Source organism: Xyrauchen texanus, chromosome 18 (genome assembly GCF_025860055.1).
Source record: "Xyrauchen texanus isolate HMW12.3.18 chromosome 18, RBS_HiC_50CHRs, whole genome shotgun sequence".
In the NCBI taxonomy this organism is placed as follows: Eukaryota; Metazoa; Chordata; class Actinopteri; order Cypriniformes; family Catostomidae; genus Xyrauchen; species Xyrauchen texanus.
Genome location: NC_068293.1, coordinates 44,906,616 through 44,912,258, shown reverse-complemented (window position 1 = coordinate 44,912,258; position 5,643 = coordinate 44,906,616). Strand labels below are relative to the sequence as shown.

The 5,643-nt window shown below is 44.7% G+C and overlaps 1 long non-coding RNA gene across 2 annotated transcripts; it reads left to right on the top strand.

The window, feature by feature from the left end:
* Positions 1-1,750: 1,750 nt before the first annotated feature.
* Positions 1,751-2,772, top strand: LOC127658953 (uncharacterized). 2 transcript variants are annotated; one of them, XR_007972478.1, is made up of 3 exons: positions 1,751-1,790; positions 2,037-2,159; positions 2,406-2,772. It is a non-coding gene; the product is annotated as an uncharacterized LOC127658953 (long non-coding RNA). The 2 variants fall into 2 exon arrangements; XR_007972477.1 differs by having other exon boundaries at positions 2,037-2,343; positions 2,467-2,544.
* The last annotated feature ends 2,871 nt before the right edge of the window (positions 2,773-5,643 follow it).

The window sequence follows — 5,643 nt, the reverse complement described above, 5'->3', positions numbered from 1 at the left end:
ATTTGATGAAATTAAATAAAACTTTAAAACATGGAAAATGAAAAGCACAGATTTCAGACTTAAAAACACTTGAAGGACACACACATATATATATATATATGTTTTAATTGACAATTTGATTTGATTTGAAATTAAATGGGCTAAAAAGGTTTTTTCAGTAGCACATGACCATATTAGCATGTTTTTACTGTGCTGTTCTGATGGTTGATGTGAACATTAACTGAAGCTCCTGACCCGTATATGCATGATTGTATGCACTGCTGCCACATGATTGGCTGATTAGATAATCGTGTGAAAATGTAATGAAATATAGTAAATCAGTTTAGCTGTTATTTAACATTATTTAACAACATGTTGAGTTTCTTGCAGCAGTCCATGTGAAAGCTGCCAGTGTCTTTGTTAATCAATGTAAGTGATTCATTGTAATGAAATGTGCTCCTCCCGTACAGTTTCCAGTGTTACCCACAACTGGCCAAACAGAGACAGAGAAAGAAGTGTTGTTGTTCTGGGCTGGTTTGGATCATTGAAAGTCATGTTTACCGCATTGAGTGAACACACTGTGTCATTAATGGCCAGTCTGCAGTGTTTTGTGTGGAGGGTTTCGTGAAGGACCTGTCAGACACGAGACAATGATTGCAGAGCAGCACATTCCCTGCGCTTCCTGTCTTAATGAAATCACCACTGCTCATTTACCATCATTCATTCTGTCTGACTGACAGTTACGGCCACTCCACTCCATCCGGGTCGGATTTATAAACACTAACTTTTCATCTGTTCCTCACACAATGCTATTTGATGACATCTAAACACTTTTACTCTAGTGCAGGACTCATTGTAACGTTTGCATTATATAATCAAGCTTGTTCGAGTGTGATCATATCGCTCGACTGATCGAGTGTTGCACTTGTGATGTAAAGGAGCGGGTACGAGTCCTGAAGAGCACACGAGTCCACACGTGAACCCAAAGTGTCATAGAAGCATCACAAAATGACGAGATTGTGTTTTTCATCTCACATTTGCTTTTTCTGACTCTATCGGTCGGGTTTAGGATAGGGAGAACATTCCACTCGCTTTTAGCGCCACACAGTGGACATTTCACCTCAGAACTGCCGCAATAGATTTAATGAACTGTGTAATTTCATTTAGCAAAAATACCGCCACAGTAAGGGACAGATTATGACTTGCAAAGGCCCTGGGGCCAATTATCTCCAACCCCCCCCTCTAAAAGTTGCTTTAATTTTTGAAGGGTTTTCGAGCGGGGGATCGCAAAAATTGATCACGCAACCAGTCATCACATTTTTGTAATTTACTTTAGTTGCTAGGGAGGGTAGAGGCACATGGGGTAACCAAATTGGCCCGGTTGCTAGGGAGGGTAGAGTCACATGGGGTAACCTCCTTGTGGTGGTGATTAGTGGTTCTCTCAATGGGGCATGTGGTGAGTTGTGTGTGGATCGTGGAGAGTAGCATGAGCCTCCACATGCTGTGAGTCTCCGCGGTGTCATGCACAACGAGTCACGTGATCAGATGCGCGGATTGACGGTCTCAGACGCGAAGGAAACTGAGACTTGTCCTCCGCCACCCGGATTGAGGCGAATACCTACTAAGTAGTGGGAATTGGGCATTCCAAATTGTGAGAAAAGGGTATTAAAAATAAATAAATTATATATATCACTTCGGATGGAGTGGTGGTGGCGTAGTGGGCTAAAGCACATAACTGGTAATCAGAAGGTTGCTGGTTCGATCCCCACAGTCACCACCATTGTGTCCTTGAGTAAGGCACTTAACTCCAGGTTGCTCCGGGGGGATTGTCCCTGTAATAAGTGCTCTGTATAATACATTGGTAATCAGGAGGTTGCTGGTTTGATCCCCACAGTCACCACCATTGTGTCCTTGAGTAAGACACTTAACTCCAGGTTGCTCCGGGGGGATTGTCCCTGTAATAAGTGCCCTGTATAATACATTGGTAATCAGAAGGTTGCTGGTTCGATCCCCACAGTCACCACCATTGTGTCCTTGAGTAAGACACTTAACTCCAGGTTGCTCCGGGGGGATTGTCCCTGTAATAAGTGCTCTGTATAATACATTGGTACTCAGAAGGTTGCTGGTTCAATCCCCACAGTCACCACCATTGTGTCCTTGAGTAAGACACTTAACTCCAGGTTGCTCCGGGGGGATTGTCCCTGTAATAACTGCACTGTATAATACATTGGTAATCAGAAGGTCACTGGTTTGATCCCCACAGTCACCACCATTGTGTCCTTGAGTAAGACACTTAACTCCAGGTTGCTCCGGGGGGATTGTCCCTGTAATAAGTGCTCTGTATAATACATTGGTACTCAGAAGGTTGCTGGTTCGATCCCCACAGTCACCACCATTGTGTCATTGAGCAAGACACTTAACTCCAGGTTGCTCCGGGGGGATTGTCCCTGTAATAAGTGCTCTGTATAATACATTGGTACTCAGAAGGTTGCTGGTTCAATCCCCACAGTCACCACCATTGTGTCCTTGAGTAAGACACTTAACTCCAGGTTGCTCCGGGGGGATTGTCCCTGTAATAAGTGCACTGTATAATACATTGGTAATCAGAAGGTCACTGGTTTAATCCCCACAGTCACCACCATTGTGTCCTTGAGTAAGACACTTAACTCCAGGTTGCTCCGGGGGGATTGTCCCTGTAATAAGTGCTCTGTATAATACATTGGTACTCAGAAGGTTGCTGGTTCGATCCCCACAGTCACCACCATTGTGTCATTGAGCAAGACACTTAACTCCAGGTTGCTCCGGGGGGATTGTCCCTGTAATAAGTGCACTGTAAGTCACTTTGGATAAAAGCATCTGCCAAATGCATAAATGTAAATTCAGAATATCGTCCGGTATATCAGTCAATTCTTGTGTTGCACAACCTGACAAATCCTCCTATGAAATCAGACCCCATGAAGATCTGGCTCAGATGTTGTTGATGCCGGGACAGACGTGGTGCTTTAGCTGTTTCCTCTGAGAACAGTAAGCACAGTGGGAGGGTGTAGATTTTGCCAGAAGAAATGTTTAACCGAAGCTCATTGCTCATTGGGTGGCTCAGTCCTCCACCACTAAGATGCCTGTGGTCAGGAGAACCACGTCTGGCTTGTGGAGATCCCTTAACAAGGCCAAAAGCCAGACAGCAGGAAATAATGTGCAATCTCAGACACTGGCCCGTCTGTGTAAGTGTGCTCGAGTCAGTGTAAACACGCACCGCTGGTGATATTTAGAGTCATTTGTATGTGTACAGCGCTTTTCACAACACATCCTTTTAAAGCCCCTCCTGAATTATCTGTGGCAGTGCACGTTCATGCAGTGTCCTTCGTTATTTGGGTGATGAAGGCTTTAGTTGGCATTCATTTATTAACTATGTAGTAAATATTAGAAGGTGTAGTCCATCCTATGACCAAGATGATGCTGGCGGAGGTCAGTGAGATACATTTGCAGTCTGGCTAGAAGCTTGTGGCACAGACATAGTGTCCAAAATGAATCTCAGATGTAGTTCATTTTGCAGCCAAACCCCCAATAATAAAAAAGAAGGTTTATGCATTTGGCTGACGCTTTTATCCCAAATGACTTGCAGTGCACTAAGACAAGCCTGTAGTACACCGGTGACTCTTATCCAGCAGTCGTTACCCTTGTGACAGCCGGCCGCTCGGCGACCTGCCGTGTGTGTCTGAACACCCATTATATGGAAATCAGCTTCGCTAGAGAACAAACAAACATATTTGCCTAAAGACCCTCCGCAGTGTGCAGTTGTGAGGAACAGTGTAACAAGCCATTACAAATGGCACAATGTGTTCCAAACAAGCAATTTGTCTTGGTGCACGCAATTATTCAAGCCTAACGGGCGTATTATAGTACACACTGGAGTTCTCTCAGAGGAAATGACTCTGGCTTTTAATTCTTTGGACCATCGAGGGGCACCTCGGATGGGAGAAGTGTGCACATCTAGAAAGCGTTTCACAGCGGACTCACAACAGCACTACAGACTTAAAGCGAACTGAACTTCACACTGATGACCTTCTAAGGAATGTGCAAAGAATAAAATGTGCATTTTCAGGCATTTTTAGGAGTGTAAATGGAATGTAGACTAAGAATAATGCGGACCCCTCAAAAAGGGAATATATTTTATTCTCCCCTTTTCTCCCCAATTTGGAACGCCCAATTCCCAATGCGCTCTAAGTCGTGGTGGTGGTGTAGTGACTGGATGATGAATCTCAGTTGCCTCCGCGTCTGAGAACATCAATCCGCGCATCTCATCACGTGACTTGTTGAGCATGTTACCGTGGAGACTTAGCATGTGTGGAGGCTTCACGCTATTCTCCGCGGCATCCACGCACAACTCACCACACGCCCCACCGAGAGCGAGAACCACATTATAGTGACCACGAGGAGGTTACCCCATGTGACTCTACCCTCCATAGCAACCGGCCCAATCTGGTTGCTAAGGAGACCTGACTGGAGTCACTCACCTCATCGAGAGCGAGAACCACATTATAGCGACCACGAGGAGGTTACCCCATGTGACTCTACCCTCCCTAGCAACCGGCCCAATCTGGTTGCTAAGGAGACCTGACTGGAGTCACTCACCTCATCGAGAGCGAGAACCACATTAGGGTGCAACAGCTGGACTGCAGACTACAACCAGTTTTAGATGGGTAAGTGTAAACATGCAGTATATATTACGGTGGTCGTGAAGTACAAAACAACAAATCTAAAAACGCAACAGCAGTTCAGTCGAAATGGAAAGGGCAGGTACCATATCGTCTCATCTGATTGGCTGTCTGGAGAATACGGAGGCTACATCTACATTAATCCAGATACATTTGAAAACAGCGTTTTCCAAAAGTTGCTCGTCCGCACTGAAACGTGTGAAAACGCTTAAATCATGTCTCTGTGCATGCAGAAAATCCCGCTGCATGTACGGTCAAACGCGGTTGTCCTCGTGTTCCGTCGCCGGACACCAATTCCGAGTGAACTTCCCTTCACCTTTGAAGGAGCACAATGTGATGGTTGTACAACATGACATTTATTTTTAACAACGCGATCAAAGTGAGAATCAGGCACAACACCGCCGCTATAACACGGGCCGCCATCTTGATTGTTTTGGTTGGATAGATCACATGACTGCGTCACATGACAACAGATACATCATCATTTTAAGATATATCCGTGTTCACAGTCCACAAGACGAAACACTGTTTTCTAATGTGTCCACTTTCAAAAAGCTGTAATCAGTAATGGACATGTTATAACACCGAGAGCAAAAACAGCGAGCGGGAAAAGACCGTTTTAGGAACGATGTTCAACTATGATGTGTAAGAGACTGTCTAAAAATCCCACAAACTGCGCTAAATCGCTGGTGTCCAAACGTTCATTCAATCCATTTGCATATTCAAATATAACAAACAGTATTATTAAAAAAACATTTTCTCATTCTGAATGTTGCAGTGGACTGCCGGCATGATGGATCACTTTCTACATTTGATGCCAGCATGTTCAATTATTGAAGAAACATGTTTTTTGGAGCTTGACCGTAATGAACATGACTAACACACAGTATCAGATGTGGGCTCATCAGACCGATACCCGATCCGTCTAAAAGCTTCAGAACCGGAGCCG